Raw genomic sequence first — 27,440 nt, 5'->3', positions numbered from 1 at the left:
CTCAGTGAAAGAGCTGGCACAGACAAGAAGATTCACCCTTCCCCTCCTCCATCACCCTAATAAAGGTCAACCGAAGCAGGACGGACAACGATCCCAATGAACAAGGCCTGAGACCAGGCAACTGCAGTGACGAATTGAGGAACAGGGCCCTGCTGTGCCGTGTGGGAGTACAGTCACCTGGGTGACACACAAGTACTGCGGGATGCTCGGCCCAGTTCAGACCTGCCACGTTACTACAAATGCATCACCCTGCTGCCTCACTCTTCTCCAAGATGCCAGAAAAAAATTTGCCAGCATGTGCAAAGCACTAGGAAACAAGGCAGGCCAACAGCATGAATTACTTCTCCTATGACATCCTTCTTTAAGGACTCCAGCGCAACCATGGTTGCACTGCAGCCACGGGTGGGAAGGTATCTGTGTGCTGGAAAGCAGGGGGTACAAAGTGAAACATCTTGTGAGCTATTAGAGGTGGGGGATTGGGAAAGTAACACAGACCAAGATTTGAGGATGTAACAATGCTCTGGGAATTTAAAACATTATGATTTTTCATAATTAACCCTCACTTATAGTCTCTGCTTGTGAACTATGTATTATCCCATTCCATACTCCAGCTGAGGCAAACTTTGGTGGCTTGCCCAAAGTCAGCGTCAGAGCTAAAACAGATCTTTTCACTTCCAAACAAGCTCACAGTGTTAAGCTGCTTTTAACTGTCTCTGCGGAAGATGAAAAACAGCAAGAAGAAAGGAATTGGGGAAAGTAAGACTAAAAGGGACAAAATTAACAGGAGAAAATTAAAGAGGAGAAATTTAGGCTCTGACATCTGAAGGAGATTTCGAGGAGCAAGTATCTGGGTGCTGCAGACCCACCCACCCTCCCTCCCCAGAGGAAAGGCCGGAGCTCCCACTCCTCAAAGCTGGAGATGAAAGCACTGGCGGCAGCACCCTGGGGTGTGCATGGTCCCAGTGGGTGCTTCACTTCCAGCGGCTGGGCCCAGCACTGCCCTGGGAACCTGCAGTCCCCTGGTCCCCAGCAGCACTGGGTAAGGAAGTGCTGCTGCTAGCCCCAGTGCCAGAGCTGCTTGGCTCAGCAGCGTGTGAACCAGGCCACCTCCGAGCCCCTTTTTGCTGGGAGACCGAGGCACCTCGCCTGAGACACCAACAAAGCAGGAGGTTAATTTGAAGCTCAGAGCCCCGCTGCCGCGCTTCCCTCTCCCCTCTCCCTCCCTTCTCGCTCTCCTTTCTGTGCAAAGCCTGACATCTACAGTTCTGTCGGGCGCAGTCAGGGTGCTGCGGTGGGAGCCACGCAAGGACAGCGGGGATGCGGTGGCTGGGCACGCTCCGCTCCTCCACCCCACCATGGCCACCGGCCTGGCTGCACTCGCTCCTCTGCCTGCAGAGCAACACAACCTCAGCCCAGCCAGGGCACACACCGCAAAGCCCACCCCGGCAACGCTGCCCAGTGGTACCACTGAAGCCTCAGCAGCCACCACACACTGCTGAAGCTCGTTTAAGCCCAGCTTCTGCTGCTGTGCATGGACTGCCAATGCCATCAAACAGAGCAAACCAAGGGAGCTACAGCCTCGTGGTATCACTTCTGCAGCTATACTGCAGGAACTTGCTGCACCCCAACACCTCAGGAGCAGCCTTTCTGCTCTACTTCCATATGTGTCCAAGGGTCTGCGCACCAGCTTCTGCAACACAAGACGCATGGTGAAATGCACAACCTGGAGTGCGCAGCCTGAATCCAGAACATCTTCAACATTTTCATGCTGCAGAACAGCTTTAGTTAGCAGATCCTACAACTGTCAAACATACGCTCAAGATACCAAGCAGCTCCGTGCTTCACACACTCCCCCTGCTAAGTCTTCTGAACTAATCTCCAGGCCTGCTAATATTACATGGTATTTCACCAAAAATGCCTTGAAGAACCCCCACATTCTGCATCATCCCAAACAACATGCACCTGATGGCAGCTCTCAGCCCAAACAAGGTACATTTGACAACAGCTCAGCTGACTGTGCCTCTGCACCCCCCTTGCCACCCCCTTCTTTACTCAGCTCCTTTGCAAAGAGAAGGAATAGACCAAAAACCTCCCAGCCTGTCACCAGACATCACAGACGCTCAGAAAACCCAACAATCCAACCTCTCAGAATCAGGCACATCATCGTGATGCTACTATCAACATTTAAGTATGCGCTCTGAATTCTGCAGGGAGCATCAGTCTGTTTGCACAAGACAGTTAGTGGCAGCATGGCAAAAGGAGGGTTAAAACTCCTGCTACTAAATCAAGCCAACCAGCCATTTTGGAACTAAGCTACCACTGGCCAGGGAAGTGCGGCTGCACGTATGAGACACATGTGAAGTGGGATGCAGGAGGTGGGATGCAGGGTGCTTTGCTGCCAGAGACCAAAGAGGTCAGGAGCAGCTCCCAGAGCATGTCTGCTCCCATCCTGCCCAAGGAGGGACCAACTGCCCAGCAGGCACCCTTGTGTCATCAAAACAAACATTTACTAAGAGCTAACAGAGTGTCACAGACCCTGCAGATTCCACTTTCCCAGATACTGGGGGTGGGGGAGGATGGGGAAAACCTTTTCACGAGACTTGCCGTGCACATCATCTGCTCCAGCATCACTGCCGAGCAAGGGAACCAGTGTGGCTCAGCCCTCATCAGATTTAAGACCTGTAAGCCTGGGTACTACAGGGCCAGCACCCTCCTGCTCCTCAGCAATGTGCACTACGCAGTGCAAAACACCAAGAAATGTTTGTTTTCTGGGGATAGGAAAAACCCACATTGCTGCTCTGCTTTTATTAGCAAGAGTCATGTTTGGCACTAGTGACATAATGAAATTACAATAAACAGCTAAGTGTTTTTCTCTCAGCAGCAAACTCAAGGACAAAGCAGGGTGGCTGCAGCCTACCCATGGCGGGGCATCTGAAGCCCAGACTGTCCTACCGCCCTTCCACCCCACACAGCCAGGCTCCAGACCCCTCCTGGGATGTGCTGGGAGCCACTCGCAGCGGTGACTGCACAGCCACCAGCACATGTCTCCCTTCTGACAACCCCAACCAAGAATTAACTTTGGATGGGGACGAACTTTAACTGTATTTACAGTCAGCCTCTGGAAACACACACAGCACACACCACACATGGATGCCACCACTCTGCAGCCATGGAGATCACCCACCTCCTGCACTGACAGATGGACATGTCTGTCCAGCTGAGCCGACGAGGAAGCGCTGGAAAGCACTTCCTCCTTCACTAGCACGGCAGGACCCGAGCGAGGCCCGCAGTATCTACCAGGGGGAGGAGAATCACCAACACAAGTTGGGTGGCGTGGCCCACTGTCACACCGGTAGCTGCAGCACAGGTACACACAGGGACTTCCAGGTCCAGTGGGATCCCGAACCCGGCATCGAGAGCCACTGCCTCCTGGTCACCAGCTGCAAGGGAAGCCCTACTCACCCACCCTGTTTGATTGTTGGGTTTTCTAAAAACTAGCTGGTTATTTCTCTATTTCTCCAGTCCCTGCCTACAAACAACCCCAACCTCGGGAGCAAACACAAATGCATGAATCACAGATGAGAAACAAAGCAGGAGGTGGGATGGGCGGCCCTGCTCCCTCCTGCCCTCACCTCACCTCATGGCGCGAGGCAGTTATATTTAGGTACCGCCACGGTCTGCGGTGCTGCGGCCCCCCTCGGGCACGGCGCAGAATGCAGATTTTCCAGACAACAGACCACAACAGCTCCGTCAAAACCATTAGAGGCTGCGGCGCCCAGGCCTGCGCACAGATGTTTTGATTCCCACTCTCCTGCCACAGCAGCCCTCAGCGGCCCCGGCGCTGCTATGCGCTGGACGCTCAGCCCGAATGTCGGCTGTCAAGGGCAGGAGTGAGGAAGGCAGGGCAGCCTCGCTCCACAGGGGAGATGTTCCTCCCTCTGGTCTGCCCTTGCTGGCCTCCCCCAGGAGCTCCCAGAGGGTGTGCGCTAACGCCCCACCATAAGAAAACAGAGGCAATGCAGGAGGGCAGCCCCATGGTCACCCTGCTCCAGGCCCAAGGGATCTCCCAGGCCGAAACCCTGCAGTCAGTCATTGCCCACAGCCCCATAAGCAGTGACTGGGTCCCACACATGGCCAGAATGGAGAATCGGGCGAGACCCAGCTTTGTCTATGTCTCACCTCTTCCGGTGGCCAGACTCGGCTCTGAAGCCATGCAAAGGTCAAACCTCGGCCACGTTCTAGCGAAGGGAAACAGAGTTGTGAAACACTTGGCCTCCTCCCAGCCCATTCCTCCTGAACCACACCATCTCCCCAGCACAAACACACCTCTCGCTCCAGCACCACCAGCAGCACTAGCACCTACGAGAAGATGGTTGCTGAAAACTCTCCCACCGCAGATAAGCAAGTCCAACACCGGCAGAGGAAACGCTCAGGCAAGGGAGTCCAAACCCCAGCAGAACAGTGTGTGAATAAAGTTGATGTAAAAGCCAACTAGTCATTTTTCAGCTTCTCCATTCAACATTTTTATTATTAGTATCATCACTACTGTTAGTATTTTATAAAGCAGGAGCGTTAACAGGCAGGCTACCACAGCCAGCCATATGTACATGAGTTGGGATTTAGCAATCCCCGCCGAAGCTGTTCAACTGCTAGCCAGGCCCAAAGTAAATCTGCTCCTCAGTGCTGCTCTTGGCCTCTGGCACAACACCATCGAGACCAGGGCGGGGGGTCAGAGCAGAGGGATGAAAGAGGGACACGCGCCTTTGCCTTTGTCAAAGCAGCCACTGCCGGGCCACGGTTTGACAGCAGCCACGACAAGGCCAGGTGAAGGTGCCAGGCCCCGCACCGCCTCCGCCACCGAGCAGCACCTTGGCTCGGTCCTGCGGGAACAAAAGGCAGCAGCAAGATAGGAGGGAGGGCATCGGGTTCCCACAGCTGAAGGCCAGCGCTGCTGTGAGCCGCACCGCTGGTGTGCGGGAGAAGGGCTGCAGCGGGCTTCCCGCTGGCCACTGTTCCCAAAATGACCATGAATGAAAAGGAAAGAATGGGAAAAAAAAAACAAATGCAGCAAAGCAACCTCTGTGTCTAGGCACAGAGTTCCTCTACTCTTTAATATGTCTTGTCTTTGCTTTTGTTTCTGACCGAAGTCGGCCTGCGGAGCAGGACCCGGGCAGGAGGGCAGCTCAGGAAGCCTGCACAGGAGAAGCCCTCAGCTGGGAGGGCGAGCAAGAGCCCTGGGCCTGGTGCTGCACGGCAGCGGGGAGCCCAGTGTAGCCCTACGGGTGGCTGCTAGAGCCGAAGCACCCTGCTCCATGACCACCCTCCACTCAGCTGCTCTCCAAGCCTCAGCCGGTGCCGCAGCCGAAAAGCCACGCTCCGTCTTGTGCTTAATGCCGGACCAGACAGTGCTCCCTAATGAGGGAGCATTACAATCAGCTTGTAATGCTGAATTTTTAATGCTGCCGAGGGCTCTGTTACATACTGAAGGGGAAGCGGGCACAGCGGGCGGTCGGCAGGGTGCCTGCTCCCCCCCAGGCCCCCGGCAGACCCTCGCACCCCTGCCCCGCCGCTTACCGCCAGCGCTGTGGGACGGGGTGCACGCAGCACCCATCGGAGCTCCTGCCTGGCCGGGAGCCTCGTGCAAACTTTCCTCAAGTGCGTGGAGAGGTGATGCCAAAAGCTTCGCTCTCCTCTCCACCAGAGCTTGGCCGGGAAGCGGTTTAAAAGCAAAGTTCATGAACATGTTAACTGCATGCTCTTGTATGTTCTGTACATACAGTCTGCACTGCTGCTCACAGTAATACCCTAAGACTGTAAATCTATAACCACTGCAATGATTTAGTGATTAAAAACATGATAACATATTGTGTAACTGCAAACCACAGAATCCCTGCCAACTCTCCTCCAAGATACAGGAACAAAAATACAGAAAATGTGTTGCTTGCAGCAGTCTTCCTAAACTCAACGGAAAGATTTTAATAATAATAATAATAATGAAAAAAAACCAAACCCAGCCCTAGACATCAGAAAAAGGCTGGATACAATGCAAAACTGGGAAAAAAAAAATTAAATGACAGAGTTTTAAATACAATTCTCGCTCTAACAAATTACAATCTAAACATGCCTCTCTTTTTTTTCTCTTTTTTAAGTTTGTCGTAACTGGAATAACTGGTCTTGTGTGATGTCTTGCATATTCAAAGTGCTTTGTAATAGGATACGGAGACCAAACCTTATTTGCCTAAACTCAATGGGTTTTATTTTTTCCCCTTCCCCCCCCCCCCCCCCCATTTCTTTTCATTTTCCTTCCTTCCCCCCACCTTTTCTCCCCTAATGGGGGGGGGGGGGGGCAGGAGGGAGCTGTGGGGGAGGCAAAGGAAGAGAGGTCTTTAAGCTGTAAAGAAAATACCTGAAAGGGGAGGCTGCAGTCTGTAATACAGTGGGGAAAGCCAAATATTATATATGTATTTTTAAAGGCAGCTGTGGGAGTTTTGGCCTCTGAGCAGACAACTTGACCCCGTCCTCACTATTCTCTTATTTCCCCCATCGCAGGATCCCTGCACCTTCAGTGGGATTCGAACTCAATGTGACCCTAAGGAGGGAGTCACCGAGCCTCCAGAAAATTGCTCCATATTAAACAGGAGCGAGAAGTGGAGAAAGACAGACAGAGGGCCGAGGAAGGGATGCAGCTGTATTCCATATCTTCACAAAGTACAGGACAAACCCACGAGCAGCTTCAAGCCCAGCTTGAAAGAGAAACAGCCCTTTCTCAGAGCAAAAGAAATATTTCTATTTTAGAAAAAAAAAAAAGGGGGGTGGGCAAAGGAAAGTTTAGCAATTTAAATTAAAAATAATGCTAATAAATAATAGTAATTAAGAAAACACAACAAAAGCAAAACAAACGTAACCTAAATGATAAATATCGCAGTGAAGCCCGCGGGTGCGTGCCACACGCGTGCACACAGAGCCCCACGGCAGCGGCCGCGGCTCCGCGCACCCCGGCTCCGCTCGGGAGGGCTGGCTCAGGAGCCGCCTTCCCTCCGCGGGCGAGGAGCACAGTTTATTCAGAGAAATCAATAGGAAAGAGCATTTGCAAATATTTAGATAAGCGCCGTACGATTCGGCATTAAGTAATTAAAAACTGAAACTGAGAAGGGGGATCGGCCTACAGCGCCGTTCGCTGCTTCACCTCCCCATCCCCCTAGCCGCATTCTTCCCAAAACCGAGCCTGCCCGCGGAAAACAAAAATCGGAATTACTCGGGCTCGCCAGGCCGCTCCGGGGCCGCTCGGGCGCGGCGCCCGGCCGGGCGGAGGCGGGTGGAGGGCCGGGCCGGGCCGCCGGCGCCGGGGCAGTTTCGGGCACTTCTTCGCCCCTTTGTTTTCCAGCGCGTCCCCGGCGCTGCGCGGCCGCGGGGTCCGCCCGAACGGCCTCTCTCTCCCCACGGGGTCCCGGGGGGCGCCGGACCCCCGCCGCCCGCGCCCCGCCGCGCACAAAGCGGTGCAGCGCCGAGCCTCTCCGCGCCCCGCGGCCATGGCCCGGCGGGCGGGGCGGGGGCTCCGCGTACGCGCAACGGCCCCCGCGGCGCCGGCACCTGCGCGTCCCCGGCGGCGACGGCGGGGCTCCGGGACGGCGAGCGGCACAAAGTTTGCTGGGGGATCCGGGGCGGTGGGTGGGAGCGGGCGGGAGGGGGGGCCGGACCAGCCCCATGCAAAGCAGCCCGGGCGCCCCGAGCAGGAGGAGCCCGAGCGGGGGACAGGGCAGAAAAGTTGCCACTTACGCGGTCGCTGCTCCGGCGGCGGCGGCGCTTTTAATCCCGGGCGGCGGCGCGGGGGCTACAGATCCCATGCAGGCTGCGGCGGCTGCGGCGGCAGGAGCGCACTCCGCGGAGGGGCCCGGGGCAGTAGCAGCAGAAGCCGTGGGCAGCAGCCGGAGCCGAGCGGGAGCCGCCGCCGCCGCCGCCGCTGCCCAGCAGCAGCATCGTTGTCGGGGAGTTTGCAGCCCCCCGGAGAGAGGGGGCCGCGGGCGGCGGCAGCAGCAGCAGCGGCGGCGGCGGTCGGGTCGGGTCGGGGCGGAGCGGCGCGGAGCGGAGCGGGCGGCGGGGCTGGCGGTCGCCGGAGCAGGAAGCGCCCGGACTCAGATCTGATGATTGGGAAGAAAAAAAAACTCTTTGGATCTTTATTCTGCTAATTAGTTTCCTGCAAAAAATGGCTGATTAGTGCAGTGCGCATGTGCCTCATTACCCAGGCACGACGGGAAGGGCTAATTAGCCACCTTCTGGATCAATAAGATTCAGCCCAGGCGGCGGGGGAGGGAGCGAGCGAGCAGGAGCGGGCGGGGGGAGCGCGGCGGCGGCGCCGCACCGAAACTTGGGGCAAGCGGCCGGCCCCCAGCCCGCGGCGGGGGGGGCAGCTCCGCGCCCAGCCGCGCAGCCCTGCGTCGGGGAGGGGGCGCGCGGGCCGCCCGGCGGCTCCGCTCTTCTCCGCACAGCTCCGCGGCAGCGGGGCGCTCCGCTGGGCCACCTGCCCCCCGTGCCCCGGGCGGAGCCGCGCCGGGCCGGGCCGAGCCTCGCCGCCGAAGTTTGCCCGGGAGGAGCCGGGAAAGTTGCGCCGGCAGCGAAGCGCAACTTTGTGCCGCCCCGGTCCCCTGAGCGGGGCGGGCCGCGGGCGCGGAGCTTGGCGGAGCGGCCCCGCAGCGCCCATCCCCGCGGCGTCTGGCCAGCGCCCGCTCAAACTTTGCGGCCGCCGCTCCGAAGTGGGACAGCGGATCGATGCGGCCGCACCCGGCCTCGCTGGGAGCCGGGCTACAGGTTTCACCAGCCATCGCTGGCAACAGCTTTGTCATTTTCTAAAAATAAGAAGCTAAAAGTTATTGTAGAAGAAGGGGCTTTTTTTGTCCCCCGCACAATGTGCCTTTTGTGAGTTTAATGCCATTCCGGGGCTCTCTATAGCCCCGGACAATGGGGAACTCCAGGAGGCGGCTGTGCCTCTGCCTTTTTTCTTTCTTGCTTTCTCTTTTCTTCTTTCTCTCCCCCCCCCCCCCCCCCCCCCCTTTTTTTTTTCCCCTTTTTTTTCTTTTTTTAGGAAAGGATGCAACATTCCTCCAGTCCCAACAGAACTTATGGTTTGATTAAATAAATATTTCTGTAGCCTTGCGGTAACATTTTTCACTTTCTGCTCGGGTCCATCTGAGATTATTATTTAAAATTTTTATTTCCAGCAGCTCTTCCCTCCCCATTCCAGCCCTAGCGAAAAAATGTAGATGATCGTTGGGAATGTGGGATTTGAATTTTAGGAGGACCAGTAAAGAACCTCTCTCCAGGCTTCAAGAATATGTTTTCTTCATCTTACTGTAAGAGACTCTTGCTACTGGCAGAAATGAAGCTGAATTAACTTATCTCTCTTGAAAATCTAAAGAAGCTTTGCAAATTGCTGCTTTTTTTTTTTTTTTTGCCTTTTTTTTTTTCCGTTTTAATTTTTATTTTTCTTAGTAACCCAAGTAATTAACTTCCCGGTTTGTTTCATAGCACTGAACAAGGAATGCAGTTGCGGTCAGTTTTTCCATTTGGGAGAACCTTAATATAGATGTATTTTATACTGAAAGGTAATAAACTGCATGTTTGTTAATAAGTATTTGTGATGAAATGTATCCAGCTTTCCAGGTTTTTACGGTGGGGGATAGTCCTTTGAAATTTTGACAAGTCCCTTTCAGTGGGATGGGGGATTGAAAGAAGGGGGAGATGATCAGAAATTGAATAAGGGCTGTACTTGTTGGTACAGCACTGTAAGTGCCTTACATTTGGAAAAGGTATTCACAGGTTTTTAGACTTGAGTTTTAATACGTACCATAGTTCTATGAGTTTTATAAATGCAGCACTGAGATGTACTGTTGAGATGGGCATGCTATGCGTGGGTTCTGGTGGGTTGCTAAATGCATAGACTCCAGTATGTTACCAGTTTGCCTTTAAAAGCTGCCCTTCAAAATGTGTAAAAATACATTTGTCTAGCTTCATAGAAGAATAATTGTTACTTGCCCTTCCAAAAAATAAGAAAAAAGGAAAAAGGAGAAAAAAAAACCCAAACAAAACCACCACCACCACCCCACCCCACCTCCCCCAAGAAAAACAAAAAGTAAAAAAAAAAAAAAGGGGGGGGGGGGGGATGGTGGGGAAAGCCCAAATCCAAACCAACAAGCCTTGGGCAGGTTAGATTTTTCAGGGCTGCTTGGTGCGCTGTCTGTAAAGGTGCATGTAATTTGGAACTGTTGTTTGTGCTGCATATGAAACAAACATGTTCGGATGATGAAGTTGAGGTGAGAATAAAGTAATCCTTGTCTTTTGGTACTTGGTGTAACTTAGAAGGAGCGCGTGTTTTCAGCAGAGGCTGTAGATCTCATGGACCCGGCTGGGAATGAGTGCTGCCTGTGTACACACTTTTTGCAGAGCAAAGAAAAAGTAAATATGTGGAGAAGGTGGCAAGTAAATCTAGTAACTGTTAATGCTCCAGAAATAGTCACCTTCACAAGAACATGTTCAAACGCTGTCTGGTAGCCATGTACATTTTCTTTGCATTTGCATCGCGAATTCTAGATTTGTGTTGCTGTCCTCTAATTTCCCATGACAACATATGGATCCCATAAATGCAAACATGCCGGAGTGCATCTGTCTGAGTAGTTAACACAAACCAAACATCCCCCTGTTCAGCGGCTCTGCTGCTCCTCCGGCCATGCTGCGCTGTGCCCTCCTGCGACAGCTTCTCACTGCTCCTGCGTTCTTGTACGTTCATGCTCCCGAGGTGATCCCAAGTGCCTCGAAAGGGAGGAGGGCAGCAGGCGCCAGGGTCAGAGGTGCCGAGGGCTGCAAGGGTTGAGTGGGGAGCACACTCTGTGGCCCCCCACCCTCCTGGGAGCTGGGTCCAGCCCGTGCAGGCTCTGTGGTGGGGTCAAGTCCTTGGACATCTTCCTTCCCCTCCTGGCGAGGACAGAAGATGAGGCTGGGGAGGGGAATGGTCACCTGGAGCCATGGCAGAGGCTTGCCCCATGTTATGGACATGGCCATCCAGAGCCTGGGGGATAGAAGAGCTCCCAGTTCTACTGAAGGGGCAGAAAAAGGTGATGAGGTGTGTCTGTGTGTGAAAAGAAGGGACTGAACGAATGATGGCTGCAGGACCAGCCAGATAAACCACTGCACAAGTACAAAAATAAAGAACTGAGGAATAATTTGTACAGGAATCGTTAAGTATGATTACACATACGTGCATGCATTTCTCCTCTTGAAAATTTACTTCCCTTAAGGTTTCTTTGTTCTAGGCAAAAAAAAAAAAAATCACTAAAAAAGACAGTTGCTAAAATATAAGAAAGGACTACCCTTGCTTTAGTTAGAAATCTTGATAAAACCTCATCTGTAGTACTACAGATACCTCTTGATACTGTGTTTGTTTCTTTACACATGCATAGACAGGATTTTTTGGTCCAAATAACCTTTAATATGCTTAGTAGAATGAAGCTCTCAGTATCAGATTTGTGGGGAAGAATGATTTTTTCCATAGGAAACTTGTTAAAAACACAGTTGAATTACTAGGTTAACTCTAATTTTTTGTCTGCCATCATATCTGATCTATTTGAATGTAGAATTGTGTAGTTCCAGTTCTGTTATTTTGAACAGATGGAGCTAATACCAGCGCTTTAAAGGAAAGTTGTTATTTGCAAAAATGTATACAGATTGGAGGAACAACTTCGAAGCAAAAGGTTTTTCTGAGGCAGTGTGTATGGCTTTCCGGACATAACTTTCAGAAAAGATGGTTGTTATCTTGGATATATAAAATGGGTAAAGCGGCTTCAGTTTTCAGCGACTTCAGAGAGTGAGTCTTCCCTTAGAAATAGGACTTGGCTGTCGAGTGGCTTTGGAGCAGCTCTGTCCTGGGCCAGATCTGCCTGGGGCTGTGGTGGAAGCAGTTGACTACAGTGAATTTTTAGGGACCACAACCATGTCCTGTTGCTCAGCATGAGGCGGCTGCACGCTGCCTCCCTCCGCCTAGTGCTGTGTGGAGCACGCTGATGCTTTGAAGACGCCGTCTGGACATGAGGGACTAATAGATGGATAGAATAAGAAAGATATTCCAGGCTAGCTTGTTAAATTCAGGCTTTAAAAATTATTGGGGGAAGGGGGGAGAAATCCTGCTTAGAAAAAGATCTCCATAATTTCATCCACTTATGTAGCTTTGTGCTTCTTGGAAATGTGTCTGAAGAATCAGAACAAAGCGTAGAAGGCCAGAGTTCTTGAAGGAGCTCCAAATGATAAAGTCTGCCATTCATTTTAAACACAGCGTGCATTGTGAAAACACAGGTCAATTTGAAGGCATTTGTCAGATTTCCAGTTCCCTCTACTCCTTTGCAATGGAAATTTGCAATCAAATCCCTGTACTGGAGTTGGGATGTCTGCCTTTATCAGTTGTTATTACTTTATACTCTGAGCATTGCCCAGGTAAGCTGTCTTTTCATTTAGAAAGTTTGTTTGCATAAAGTTGCATACAAGAAGAGGGGAACGCTGACATGGATTAGGCTGGAGCAGATGCAGTTATTTAGGGGTTTGGGAAGGGGGAAAGGGCAGAGGATCAGCAGCGACTGATTGCAAAGAGCTGTCTAAGCTGCAGAAGCGATCTGATACCATTTAAAGACGCTCAGCAAGAGGCATAGAAAGGGGTATTCCAGCAGCAGCATGTTTATTGTTGGGATGCAGAAATGCAGCAGGGCTCTGAAAGAGAGGGCTGAGACATGAACTACTGAGCAGTTCTGTCCACATAACAGGAATTTCTTCTGGAGGCATGTACGCATGGTTTAATGGGCATGGGGGCTGCTTACTTTATTCTGAGAGATGTGGGGGTATGCTAGAGAAGAGGCATACGTATTTCTCTAGAAGAGACACATTCTATAGGATTTGGGAGAGATTTGGGTTGGGGGGAGGAATTCAGAAGAAGGTTTGTTCTTTTCTGTTGTCTTCAATATATTTCTGTGGTTTTGGATGATTATTAAAACAAGTCTGTCTATTTTGTAATCACTGGACTTACTATAGCCACAGGGAGTGGCAGGACATCACTGGGCTATTCCAGCTACCTCCAAACGTCTGGCTTGGTTCCTGTAGTCAGGCTGAGTAAATACCCCTGAAGTCTACTAGCGGATTTTTAATATGAATTTGTTTTTTGGCAGGCCACAACACAACATGAATAGATGTGTTTGTGATGGAAATAAACACTTGGAACACATCTGTATGTTTCTTTGCTTTTTTAGAGAAATGGAGAAAAAAGTCTTGGCATTTAATTAGGACTCACTAACCTGATAAATATTGAACATCTTTTCTTTGTGAGCTGTTCTGTGTGTTCAGCGTACTCTATGGATGTATTCCACAATTGCAGTTGTTTAATGCCTGTATCACCTCATGCCTATTGTATTTATGTTGTCATCAATGTCAGATTTTAATTAAACAATTAAATCACTGTCACAGTAATTTCCCTAGAAAACTATCTTAAATGAAAAATCCCACAATAAATGTTTGGGAACCATCTTAAAGGGAAAAAAGAGGGAAATGAGTTACAAAATAACATTACAGTTCCCACGGAATTAGAAAGCACAAAAAATGTTTTCAGTATTGAGAAGAATTCTTATTTACAGGGTAGCTTCCACAACATTCACAGTGTGTCAACATGGTGACTGAAACAACCCGGCTTATCTTGTGGCTAGTCTGGGTCTTTCAGGCTGAGCTGGCGGCGGAGGGACCCTGGCCCAGGGGTGGTGCATTTCCATTGTCATCCCCCATGTGGGCCAGGATCAAGGGACAGCACTGCAAGCCTCTCATCTTTCAGTGCAAGACAGGTACCAAACGCTTCTTGGAAAACATCTGCCTTCTTCCCCTCCAAATTATTTTAGAATTAAGATGGAGATTTGCAGAAAAGCCTGCATCAAATTATTCTGTGAGTGTGAAGCACCAGTATTTGCTATACAATAACCACATACACAAAACCCAAGTTGTAAGCAGTGGGAAATCTGATCTGACATAGCATCTTTGCTACAGTTAATCAAATAGTTCATCTTTACCTCTTTCTAAATGTAAGCTCTCATTCCTCTAAAACCTGTAATACTTTGCATGGAAAAATCACCAACACAAGATGCAAAATTAATCAGACAAGAAATCTGAAAGAATCATGCTCTCAAACATACACTTACAGCATTACCTGTATTTAACATAAGCACATTTGACATGTGAGGCATGCTTATTGAAATTCGGATTCCAGCCGGTGATGTACCCTGCAGCTAACCCCGACCCTCCCCTATTAGCCGGCGCAGCTGCTTTGATTTGTGCCCTGGGTGGGCTGGGACAGAAAGCTGAGCGCCGGGGAGCCACAGCGATAGCTGGGGGCCCGGCAGCCCAGCCTGCACCCCAGCTCTGTGCCCAGTGGAGGGGTCACCCTTGCCCCAGCACCCAGCCCGAGGCGTGAATCCCAGGCAGTATTTCTTTCAGGTCCATGCTGCATTCTTACTGGAATGCAGTTTTGCAGATTGGGTTATGCCTGGGATGCGTGTGGTTTCTATCAGCCCTGAAGTGTTTTACAGCTGGAGATGATTTGGAGGGGCACATCTAGCCTGTCTATTTGCAGCCAGGTATGATGTTTTTCTGCTGCTGTCTCTCTAATTTTTTCCCTGTGTTGCCTCCATCAAAAGGTGAGATTAGCACAGGGAGGGGGGTATGTGTGTGTGATGACGATGACAACAATGACAACACCAGGCCCATCCCTCCCTCCTCCTCATTTTAGTTTGCTTCTCACAAAACCAATTCGCCAACAGATCCTCTTTCTTCCTGCAGCCAAAACAAGCTGGTGAGAAGGGCAGCGGTACCTGGTGCGGAGGCTCCTGAGCTGGTAGATGAAAGCCCTGAATGCAGCGGCTGGCTGCAGGTAGTGGCTTAGGGGGAGACCCTACCCTAGCCAGCAGACTCCACTGGGGAGCCTGGGGCACAAAAATCTTTAACCTAGTTTCAGGCAGGGAACACTGTTCTGGCATAGCGCTCACTGTATTAGGCCATAGCTGCAGCAGAGCCTGCATTGGCCATCATAGGATGGGGCAGTTCCTCCCTGGACCCCTCCAGAGTCATACTTGCTTTGCCAAGTGAGGCACTGCCACTAGAAGTAACTTTGCTGAGCATATGCAGACAGACCCATTTTTATAGTCAGTAAAGGAACAGCGAAAACTGACAAGGCTGCACAGAGCCCTCCTCCAGGCAGGAGAGGCTGTGCTGGAGGAAAGTATTGCTCATAATGACACTTAAGCCCAGACACTTGAATGCTAAAGGTTAAACTTCTTACATTCTTCAAGAAAGGGCTCCTTGCCAGCTTGAACTGTGTTGTGTGTTCACTATTGCCTCCTCCTCCTCTTCATCCACTCTCAATCCACTTTTGATATTTGTTGAAATAACTGAGGTTGTGGGGTGTTTCTTTTTGTCTGCCCCTAATATACATTCTCTATGCCTGTCCTCAGCCTTATGTCTGTCATAGGGTTAAAAAAAATAATAAAATCAGTCTAATGCCAGTGCAAAAATGATTTTTTTTCCTTAGCTGCAAACTATTATAGCTCCAATCCAGAAAAGATCTGCCTACGCGCGTTTTCTGTCCTCCAGTGACACACTATCCATAGAACACCATCCTCTAATTCCTGTCCTTAACTGAATAACCAGGACACATATTCTGACAGTAAGGCTAAAAAAAGTTACTATGGAATTAAAACACAAATTGAAATGCTGATATAAATACAGTAAACAATAGGGTGAAGAAATAACTTTTGGAGACAGACATCACCAGGGCTGAAGATGAAACTGGTGGCAATGCATCCAAAATTTAAGCCAAGAAATGAGAAACAGGAAAATGCCCACCCAGGAGCAGCACTTGAAGATGAATTTCAGCATAATATGAAGAAACAGACATGCTATTTGGATGCTGCATTTAGATCTTAATGATCAAAGAGCACTTTCTCCATATACTTTCATGCTTCTCCCCAGAGATATTTCTTATTTAAAAAAGAATGGAAATAACATTACAGTTGTGCAAGCCTTTCAAAGCAGCCCCTTTTACACAGTAACACATAGGCTTTCCATGGAGAATCAGTCTCCAGTGAGAGCAACAAACAAGGATCCCCATGTCTCAGCAGCAGCAGGTAGAGGAGACGCAGACTGAAAGGCTGAATCAAATGCTCTGAGGAGGACCATGGAAAAGAGCCAGAGTGCGCTTGAGAAGTAAAAGGCAATTTTTATTTGGGTTCAGAGATGATAAAAAGCTAGCGATGCTCATTTTTTCCTATTTCCTGCAGTTGCTGGGGTTGCAGTGCTCCACATCCCTTTAAACAACAGCTCGCTGCAGTGTGTTTCTTGGCACAACCCTAATTGTATCTTCAGGTCCCAGTGGAAGTTCACACTTTTTAATATCTCATACTGCTTCTGCAACTGCTGCCACCAGTCAGCAATCACAAACAGGAAGCCATGACTCAGCAGAGCCAGAGCCTGTGGGCTGACCACGGCTGGAGGAGAGGAAAGATCCTGCAAACCCCATGCAGGGTTGGGCCGGTCAGGCACCACTGCAGCCTGCACTGCAGAACCAGTGAACAGCCTAACCATGAAGGGAGCTGGAGACTCTGCTTCTAATTCAGCGCTTCAGCTCACACTGCAACCAGGGAGCTAAGGGCCCTGGTGTCCCTCTGGGCCTGAGCGCCATAGGAGAGATTTCCCCAAAGCTGATCCCCAACGCATGGGGCCATCACAGCAGTGAAGAGAAGACAGGGACCCTGGGACCAGCCCCCATTTGGTTGCTCATCCATACCCCAAAAAGCAGGTCTTTTTCCCCCATTACAGACGGGCACAGCAGAGGAGGCTGCCCCTTGGCTGGGAGACACCAGCATGACCCTGTTGTCACTCCAACAGCACCCAGGGCTCGGATGCACCTCATCTCACATAGCACGGGGAGCGGATGATCTATTCCCAGCCTGGTTTCATCTGTTTTCTAACTGTATTTAGCAGTGAGTTTACTCCTGACTGAGCCTGCGTGAGTAAGTGTGTATGTAAGGGTTGAGGATTGGCTATGGCAAGCAGAGGGTTTGCTGAAAGGCTTGTTAAGGAAGCACTAGTGACCATGCAAACCAATTACATAATGCTTCAAAAAATAACCGTGCTGGGAGTCGTGTCTGGGCAGCGCGTTTCGCCAAGAGAAAGACATATCAAATGTCCATCTCTCAAGCCAAAGGCTGACAGTATATTTGTGCCACAATCTGACACTGGCCTCAGCTGTAAACTGCTCTAAAGAGGAAGCTGGCTTCCAGGGGAAATGTCTGCTGTTCCCTTTCAAGGCAGTGCTGCACCCTGCAGACCAACGTTATTTGAGTCCTTGTAAAATTACCACTAATCTCTGCACTCAGGATGCCTTGCATTTTATGGGTACTTGCTATGACGGCAGCTTTGTTTTCTGGGGGAAAAGGAAAGTGCTGAGCAAGGAGGACTAGGCACCTGGCCATCAGCAGTACCTCTGAGGGTGTTTTCCCCAGCTTTCTATCCTCGCAGTTTCCCTCTGCCACTCCAGACAGCACAGACATATGGATGATGCACACTATCATATTATCATGCCTGGAAAATGCCTGGAAAAAAATACCCTGCCCTGCCCGAAAAAGACACGGTCCCTGTCCCCAGCAGGAGCCTGCATGGTGCCGTGTTTCTTCTGCTGAGATCAGTAATGAGGGAGGGGACTGGAGGGCCAGGCTCCCAGCCATGCTCAGTCTCTGCGTTGTGTTTGCGATGAGTGAGGATTTGGAAAACCCCGTCTCCAAGCAGCACAGGTAGTTTTTCTTGTAGTTACTAATTTAACTGCTAGGCTGATCTGAAAAGCGTCACAGAGAAGGCGCATTTCTAGTGAATGAAGAAAGAGCAAACTGAGAATATTCTTGGCACATTGCGGATCTTTCTATACCTAGACTCATGTTGTTCAGTTGCTGGAAATGCTTCCCTAGATTTAACCCAGCTTTTGTGCTTGCAAAGAACACCTGGGTTTTAACCTGTTCCCAGTGCAGGCAGCTGTTCCCAGCCTGGCTGGCCCCTGGGCTGACAGCTCCCCTCAGCACTTCGACCCAGGGCTCCCACTGGCCTCACCTGCCGTCTTGATGGAGCACGTCTGCTCCAATCACCACCTGGGAGATCCATGCGTTCTACCCTGCTCTGCCAGCACTGTCACCCAAAGCGGGCACTGCACTGTAAAGCCATGACACAGGAGGTACAGGTTTGCTTTACTCTGTTTCTGCTCCCTGGAAGGCAAGGGAAGCAGCCTGTGAGGGTGGCAGCGGGGAGGCAAGGGTTAAGCAGAGCTGCTCCAGCCCAGTCGCACGCTCCATCCGCTGCCTTCCTCCCATCTATTTCTAGACTGTTTACCTGGCAAGCACACATGACTGATCCAGAAGGAAACGCTGACATCACCCGCCACTGTGCCCCCTCCCCGCTGCCCGCTGCACTCGGCCGCTCTCCCACCACCCTCCTCGCTCTGCGTGGCCAGCCCACGCCGGCAGGGCTGTGGTGCTGCTGCTGCTGCCGCTTCCTGAGCCGGCTCACGGACATGTTGTCCTGTTCACCGCCGCCATGCAGCCTGGCATGCTGCTTCCCGGGGCATGATGGTGGCCACCGTGCCGGCAGGGACACAGCCCACTCCTGACCCTGTGCTGGTGGCGGGTGAAGCACGCTTAACACCAGCGTATCACTCCTCTGTGTGACAGGCTTAAACATATGGTTGCTTTTGCTTCACAGCCAAAGCAGCTTCCCAACCCCCTTCATATGTACGGCTCAAACCGTCTTGGCCCATGGCACCGCACGAACTTGATCAGATATATCAGCCACCTCCCCACCCACCTCGCTGCCACGTCGTGTCTGTGCTGGGGAGCGGAGCCAGGCAAACAGCGCTGCCGGTTCCTCGCCTCCCTTGCTCTCCTCCACGGGGCTACTCCCGGGTGCGGGTGGCGGGGGGGGTCCGGCCGGCTGCATCAGCCTCTCCTGGCGGGCCCGGGGCCGCTTGGGCTGCAGCCGGTGGCACAGGTGCTCACTGCTCTGGAGGTTATTTATCCCGGGGAGCCCGCGGCAGAGCTCCGGAGTGGAGCTGCTCTGTGAAAGCTTTCTTGGTGCATTTGGGCAGGGAGCCAAAGTATGCAGTTTAAAGGAAATGTTTAATAAAGACACAGGAGCCTCAAACTGTTTATTTTTCCTTGCAGAAAGGTGGAGAGACGATGTCTCTGGACACTGGCCACTGGGCCAGGCACAGGCCGGGAGCTGGAGGCCAAGCTGGGGAGTGGGCTGGGGCAGCCGCAGGGCTAACACTGCCTCTCCCTCCCCTGACAGCTCCAGCCCGGGGGTCATAAACCATGGGGGAAGAAGGCAGCCTATTAGTAACTCTATTAAGTCTCCATTAGTTAGGTGTGAACTCATTACCCTAATATACTTGGAGGTAAGATTCCACTTGCAGGACATTAGCACTGTAATAAGCACGTTTACCACCAGAGCTGGATAGCATGGGGAGAGGAGCCCCTCGACGCCTGCAGCAGGCCTGTGCCCTCCACAGTGTGACTGCGGAGATGCTTTTATCACCCATGCTGACCCTGCGCAGCCTGTGACCAGCCCCAAAACCCTGCTCGAGACCCTCTCCCTGCAGTGGCAGGAAGCCACTGAAGAACACCATGTTTGTCTGCTCACCTGATGATCAGCTATCCACAGGGAGGAATGTAGGCTAGATGTGGCCACAGGCACATGAAACAAGCAAAACAATGACTGTGAGGGTCAGGGGATGAAGGGTGCACAGCAAAAGGTCTCAGGATCTTGAGCTGTGTAACCAAGAAAAGAAGGGTAACCTGGGTGTGAGCCCATTTGCTGCTTGTGCTGCTCTCCTTGACTTGGTGTTTTCAATGTGTTTGGGGTTTGCAACAGGAGCTGTCTTCCGTCGTCTGCAAAGCTGTGCATGCTGTCAGGAAGTCACAGTGAACTAACTAATGAGGTTATAGGAAATCAATCAATTAATAATAAGATGCAGGATCAGAGTTTCAACTGGTTTTGCCTAGTTAGTGCAATACAAATATAATAATGTAAAAATCTGTATCTCTCTATGCCTTTTCAGCCGGCTTTAACATACCAGTATGCTGCTCAAGCAAGTGCTGCACCTCTGTGGCTGGAGAAGCTCCAGCGCATTGTAGACCTGTCATCCTCAAGACTTCTGGGTGCCTCGTGTATCCAAGCATCATTGTAATAAAAATACTGGTGAACAGTGGTCTAGCTGTATTTTAAATGGCAAAGATTTTGTGTTTGAGAGAAGGAAGTCACATCCAGGATAAAGAGGACACAGAAGCAGGGAATGTTGCCTTTCCAAGACAGCAAAAAAAAAAGAACCTGAAGTATATGGGCATTAAGCAAAGCCTTCCCTTGCTTTCTGCCAAAGCCCCTCTTCAGCACCATTTGCCCTGAAGAAGACCAAGACCCTGCACCATCTCTTCTCTAGCCTTAGTCATACTTAGATGCTGCACAAAAGCACAGTCCATGCAGAACTCTTCCCCAAAATAATGCCGAAGCTCATTTGTTCCTAAATAAAACTAAACTGTACACAAACCCTGAATAAACCCCGTTCAAGAGTACATAAGCATGATTTTTAGAATTATTTCAGGAGGAAGTATGATCTTGTTTCTAAGATCCTTGGCCAAAAAGAGTATGAAATTAATGGTATTAAGTGCCTAAAAATACTCTTGAAGATCTGGGACTTGGAAGAAGGGTCTGGCTTCTATTCCTAGCTCTGCCACAGACTTGCTGTCTGCACTGAAGGACCAGTCAAAGCAGTACACAGGGCATGCTAGAAGTGCCCCAAAATGAAGGCATGTAGGCGTGGACTTCAAAACTCCACCTTTTGTCCTATTTTCCCAGCATGTAGAATGGGAATAATACTAATTCACCGTGAGGGTGCAGACCTAGCCATGCAGGCAACTGTGTGGAGTACCACAAAACCATATTCATTGGCCACTGATCACAGTCACTTGAGTCACTTGCCTTGCTCTTCTCTTCCTTTTGTAATTCCATGGAATTAACTCTCAGGATTCAAAACATCGTAAGATCCAAACAATTAGGATTAAAAAATAAATTAACTGCTAGAAAAGTGCTTTCTCCTTCCCAGCAAATTCAGCACCTCCCTTGTACTGGCCTCTTGTCAGTGGCAACTTTTCCAATGTAAGGATGTTGAAGTTCAATATCTTGCAAAATTCTGTATTAAATGTATGTCTTTAACCCACAGGAGACATAGGCATCTTTAAAACACAACACTTGCCTTTAGCCCTAGAAAATCCTGAAATATTCACATTTTCATACATTATATTTTATCTAGGAAAATTATTTCATCACTTAAAGATGATTTTATGAGTCTTTCTCACCCTGTTTTACTGTTACTCTACTAAGGTACCCTCTTCTGTGTGAAATGCAATGCAAAAAATGAATAAAAAATGGTGAAAGTCTAAAATTTTAACAACTTATTAGTTACAGGATGCAAAATGATAAAATAAGAGCCCATCAGCAAAACCTGAGCTGCACTACTGGTGGCTTTTCTGCTGACAAAAAAGCGACATCCCAAAGCTGATTTGATAGGATCTCAAATCCTTGTAATGCCCTATGTGTCTCAGCCTTGAAATAACTTTCAGCACAGTAACTGCAGCTGTTAAACTGAAGATACGAAATAGCACACTTCAGTGATAAATGGTAAAGTTTATGCCCCAGAGTTGTTCTTAAGACAGCACAGGGCAAGGAGATGGGACAAAATCCTCCAGAATGAGGTCTGTATAGATCCCAGACCCTGTCAGAGTTTTTCAGCATTAATGATATTCCAAGAGAAATAAAAAAGATGGACAGTGAAAAAACTGCTCACCCTGCCATAGGGAAAGGATACTGATGTTGCCATGTGTGACTCTGATGACATCAGGTATTCAAATGACTGCTGTTTACATAGTATTTTGAGAAATAATGCTAATTTACAGAATTGGCATCTGGGGTACAAGTATACGTACCCTGGGAGAGCACTTACAGAGCCTTTGTGAAGCTAAGTAATAAACGCTTTGTCTTCACCACACTATTTATGGGTTGCTTGGGGGCATCCTGCTCACTTTCTGCCCCTACCTGGGCATAAAATTATTGCAGAACTAGGTTTTAATAAGACCAACAGTAAATCTGAATGACCACACATGCACAGCTATTCCTGCTCCCCTGATCTCCAGCATTAATTATAAAGTGGAACTGTTTATACAGTACATACCACTTTCCTGACTTCTTTCTCGTTTATGTCTAAACTTTTATGGACATAAAACTTTGGAATCTGCTTTTGGAATAAAACAGCAATTGAAATGGCAATAACGATGTTAGAAAACAACTTTAGAATAGCAACTGCTATTGCTCTCCTGGTCCTGTGGTTGTGGCAGGTTTTTGTCTCCACTGGACTCCTCTCCCATTCAAAACATGTGGTCTCAGGTCATCTCCCGACTGTCCGTCTGGCCAGCTTGTTAGAAACTCCAGCTCTAGATGGCTCAGAGCAACTGCTCCTGCTTTGCCTCCTTAGTCCTTTTCTTTCCTTTCTACCCTCCACCACATCTTGGCCGACTCCAAGTGTCCCCACACCACTTCCAGGGGTTTGCAGTGCTCCCTCATGCCTTTCTGTCAGGCCGTGTTCAGGTTGTCACTCCTTTCACAGTGTACTGAAACAGCAGCACTTTTCTCCTCCATGGAAAACACTGGCCCCTGCCCTCGTACACCATCTCCCATGCCCCTTCCAGACCTTTCTGGAAAGAGAAGTTTTTCTTCTACAGTGAGTTATTACAAAACCAAAAGACTTCCATCTGATGGCATACACATATGTGGATACCAAAGTAAAGTAACTCACGCTCTGCAAAGCACTAAATTATTCCTAGTTGCACTTGCCTGACTACTTGTTTCGTCAGGCTGTCACACTATAAATCAGTATGTTGGCTGTTTGGGGCTGAGAACTCATTTTTCTATTTGTTCAGTAAAACCGATACTGTACACCCTGGGCACCAAAAAAAAAAAAAAAAAAAAAAGGGGTTTTTGTAATGCACAGGCAAAGTATTATTCTTGCCTTTCTTTCCCTGTATTTTACCCCCACCATCCTTCGCCTTTCCTCTGATCAATTCATCTTCCATTTACTGTCTGCAGGTTTTACTCTACTGGAATATTGCTCCAATATTCCAACCATGCCACCTGCTCCAGAAGTACAAGTACAGCGGCTTTGCTAACGTGAAGAAGGAATCAGCCAAAACTCAAGGGGAGGAGAAGAAATAAGTACTCTAAGACAAGCAACAGAAAGGAATTTAGCCTTTACCTGGTGTTGTCTCTTACGCTGGCTTGGGACGTCTTCTAATTTCTGCCAGACTTTTTCTTTACTCTTCACATCCAACACAGAAATATGGAGACTTGATAGCCATAGGAATCAGATGGGCTTCTTTGACAGTTTGGGTGGATTAGTAACTGTTTGACTCAGTCTCTGATGTAGGTTAAAATATCTTTTAATTCTGGTGGTCTGTGTTGGGATGGGAATGAATAAGCTCACTCTTCATTTTAGTGTCCAGATAGTGGAGGCTGCACAGGCTGTATGTTAAGTCTGTCCAAATTCCTTTTCTCCTTGGCAAGGTTATCCTACCTAGAAAAAGAAGAATTAAAAATAAGACTGTGTTTGGCTTCTTAAAACTTCGGTTTTTACCCCATGTTTGTACATTCCACTTTCCAGGGCATGCTTCTGACCTGAGCTTTAACACATAGCACCCCAAAAGCCCCCTCATAATAATGGTGAGCTATGTCAATAATTAGTGCCTCATACTTAAAAAGTATCACGTAATCTTAGCTAATAAAAATATCAACAGAATTTACTGTTTGTTCTTTTAAAAAAATAAGCAAAGAAGTGAAATAAAATATTTATTGAAAAACTAAATATTGTAGCCTTATGCAGTTATTGGCAAGAGATGCTGTGCAAATAAAAGCACCACGAGCTGTTGCTTCCCACATATCCAGCGCTGGCCTGCCAGAGCCCTGCTGTTCCGGCCCCAGCTGTTGCTCTTTTTCTGGCACATTTGAACATTTTGGGCCCTCACCTTTCTCCCTCTTCCTCTCCTGGTAAGGTCTGTGATGTGACCAGGATTCAATATATTCTCATATATTCTAATGGGAATATATGAGCATCGATCAAATGCTTGGCAGAACTGGCCCCAAAGACTCAGGAGAAAACAAGATGTGTTTTCCTCATACTCCTGAATTCTGCAACGTTCAGCATGATCTCTGTGGCAGGCAGCACTGTCTGGGGTCTGGGGATCAACTTGGTTGTCACCAGACATCACTAGAGCTGGATGTAAATGAGCCTTTGGACCTACCAAGGATGTCAGAGCACTGGCATCCCGGCAGGCTCAGCAGGTGAGGTTAAGATGCCTGGAAGCAGGTCTCCTGCTTCTGGCATCTTACTTCCGACCCTCCCATTCCGTGCATTAGTGATGGGCAGTGCTAGCAGATGGCAAAGTTCGAGCTGGGCTAATTAAACATACCGAGATAATGACCTTCCATTTTGGGATTGGCATAATTCATAATTTAATGTATTGCTGCTGAGACATTAACCTTTCAACAACTGGCACAGTGCCCACAGCAGCCTGAGTGCTGACTGTCTTTCAGGAAAATGAGTATTATTGTTAAAACAGGTATAAATCATTCATGGCTTCAGCTTTTGTGTCAAACTGTACATGAAAATAAGTAGTAGCCTAGGTAATTTATTTATCTTTTGGTGGTTATTCATATGATTTTACGACCATATTCTGTGATTCTGTGATAAACATCAGCCAAATGCCTTTTTGTTCTCATTTTACCTTTTCGATATTGCAGCAGTTACTCTGATTTTCATCTTTAATAGGTTCAAGACTGGTGCAGAATTGCTTGATCCAGGCACAAATACAATCTCATTTCGAAGAGGAAAAACTCACTTTAAGCTAATTCCACAGTGTTCAACACAATTATTGACTACCATACATTTTTGTATTTTGCTAAAAGAAATGTTTCTTTGAAAATTCCTGCATAAACACACAGATTCAAAAACAAAACCAAAGCATATCATATACACAACTATGTGAATAGTTCCTCATTGAAACGTCATGGGATACTGGAAAGAGAAGATGGTAAAAGGTTGGAAATTTCTCAACAGTCCTACAGAGCAAGAAGTCAAATTCTAAAGACTCCAGTGGTTACTGGAATGGTATTACAGCTGAGGAAGACCTTTACATTGACTTCTGGGAGGCTGCAGGGTGATCACATGATATTTTGGATCCCAAACTACCTCTGCATTGACTTTTGTTTTCCAGTGAAAAGAGAATTGGAGCTAATGGGTCACCAGACACGTGCACCACAAAGCTTGCTTGTTGATGCCCAAGTGTGAATTACTTTCATAATGCTCCATCAATTCCAGCTGTTGCTGGTATGGTCAATGAGTAGTAATTGCTGAGATGAACTTATTACAGACTCGCTATCTGCACCCTATATAGCAAACGTTTTCAGACATTTTAGACTAAAAGACTACTGTTAGTTTTCAGTATTTATCACAAGTTGGCACATATGCCACAAATGCTAACTGAAAAGATTACAAAGTTAAAATAAAAGCCAAAGTAAATGAGAATGATGTCCTAACCTCTTTATTTCAGGTGTAGATTGACTACAATTGTGATGCCGCTTGTGAAGAGTTGTGGCCAGTGACTCAATGTCCAGTTGGAGACCAGTAACAAGTGGTGTACCTCAGAGATCAGTGTTGGGACTGGTCTTGTTCACCATCTTCGTCGGTGACATTGACGGTGGGATTGAGTGTGCCCTCAGCAAGTTTGCCAATGACACCAAGCTGTGTGGTTCGGTTGATACCCTGGAGGGAAGGAATGCCATCCAGAGGGACCTCGACACACTTGTGAGGTGGGCTGATGCCAACCTCATGTAGTTTAACCATGCCAAGTGCAAGGTCCTACACCTGGGTCGGAGCAATCCCAGGCACAGCTACAGGCTGGGCAGAGAAGAGATTCAGAGCAGCCCAAGGAGAAGGACTTGGGGGTGTTGCTCAATGAGAAACTGAACATGAGCCGGCTTCAGTGTGCGCTCACAGCCCAGAAAGCAACCGTATCCTGGGCTGCATCAAAAGGAGTGTGACCAGCAGTCTGCTCTGCTCTCGTGAGACCTCACCTGGAGCATTGTGTGCAGTTCTGGTGTCCTCAACATAAAAAGGACATGGAACTGTTGGAACAAGTCCAGAGGAGACCACGAGGATGATCAGGGACTGGAGCACCTCCTGTATGAAGACAGGCTGTGAAAGTTGGGGCTGTTCAGCCTGGGGAAGAGAAGGCTGCGTGGAGACCTCATAGCAGCCTTCCAGTATCTGAAGGGGGCCTATAAGGGTGCTGGTGAGGGACTCTTCATTAGGGACTGCAGTGACAGGACAAGGGGTAACAGGTTAAAACTTAAACAGGGAAAGTTTAGGTTAGATACAAGGAAGAAGTTCTCTACTGTGAGGGTGGTGAGGCACTGGAATGGGTTGCCCAGGGAGGTTGTGAATGCTCCATCCCTGGCAGTGTTCAAGGCCAGGTTGGACGAAGCCTTGGGTGAGATGGTTTAGTGTGAGGTGTCCCTGCCCATGGCAGGGGGGTTGGAACTTGATGATCTTTAAGTCCTTTTCAACCCTAACTGTTCTATGACTCTGTGATGCTATGAAAAGACTGCAAGTGAGACCAATTCACTTTTATATGGTGAAACATCTGAAGAGGTTGTTATAGCTTAAGCCCAGCTGGTAACTCAGAACCACGCAGCCACTCGCTCACTGCTCCCCATCTCTACCCCCTGCTCCCAGTGGGATGTGGAGGAGAATGGAAAGAATGTAAACCCCCCGGGCTGAGATAAGAACAGTCCAATAACTGAAGTATAATACAAACTACTACCACTACCACTGTTAATAATAATGATAAGGGAAATAACAAGGGGAGATAATATCAAACTAGAAAGGGAAGGGAAAAAAACCCAACGATAAACACAACTGCTACACAGTACAATTGCTCACCACCAGCCAACCGATACCCAGCCCAACCTGAGCAGTGATCTGGACCTCCCAGGTGACTCCCCACAGTTTCTATACTGGGCATGATGTGCTGTGGTATCAAATACCCCTTTGGCTAGTTTGGGTCAGGTGTCCTGTCTCTGCTTCCTCCCAGGTTCCCATGCTCCTCCTTACTGGCAAAGCATGAGAGACTGAAAAGTCTTTCATCAGGATAAGTGCCACTGAGCAACAACTAAACCATCGGTGTGTCATCAGCATTATTCTCAAATTAAAGCCCAAACACAGCACTGCA

General features: G+C 49.1%; 1 protein-coding gene across 1 annotated transcript in view; it reads right to left on the bottom strand.

Annotated features, from left to right (window-relative positions):
* Positions 1–7,904, bottom strand: part of ZFHX3 (zinc finger homeobox 3) — a 153,264-nt gene extending 145,360 nt beyond the window's left edge. Inside the window, exon 1 of the mRNA XM_061471762.1 lies at positions 7,777–7,904. The gene's annotated coding sequence lies outside the window, so the exon portion shown is untranslated. The remainder of the gene's footprint in view (positions 1–7,776) is intronic.
* Positions 7,905–27,440: the final 19,536 nt, after the last annotated feature.

The sequence above is a fragment of the Pezoporus flaviventris genome, unplaced genomic scaffold, assembly GCF_033815535.1.
Source record: "Pezoporus flaviventris isolate CSIRO_AGI_PZ_B2104156 unplaced genomic scaffold, CSIRO_AGI_Pfla_v1 ptg000067l, whole genome shotgun sequence".
NCBI lineage: Eukaryota > Metazoa > Chordata > Aves > Psittaciformes > Psittacidae > Pezoporus > Pezoporus flaviventris.
This window is presented reverse-complemented; position numbering and strand designations above follow the sequence as displayed.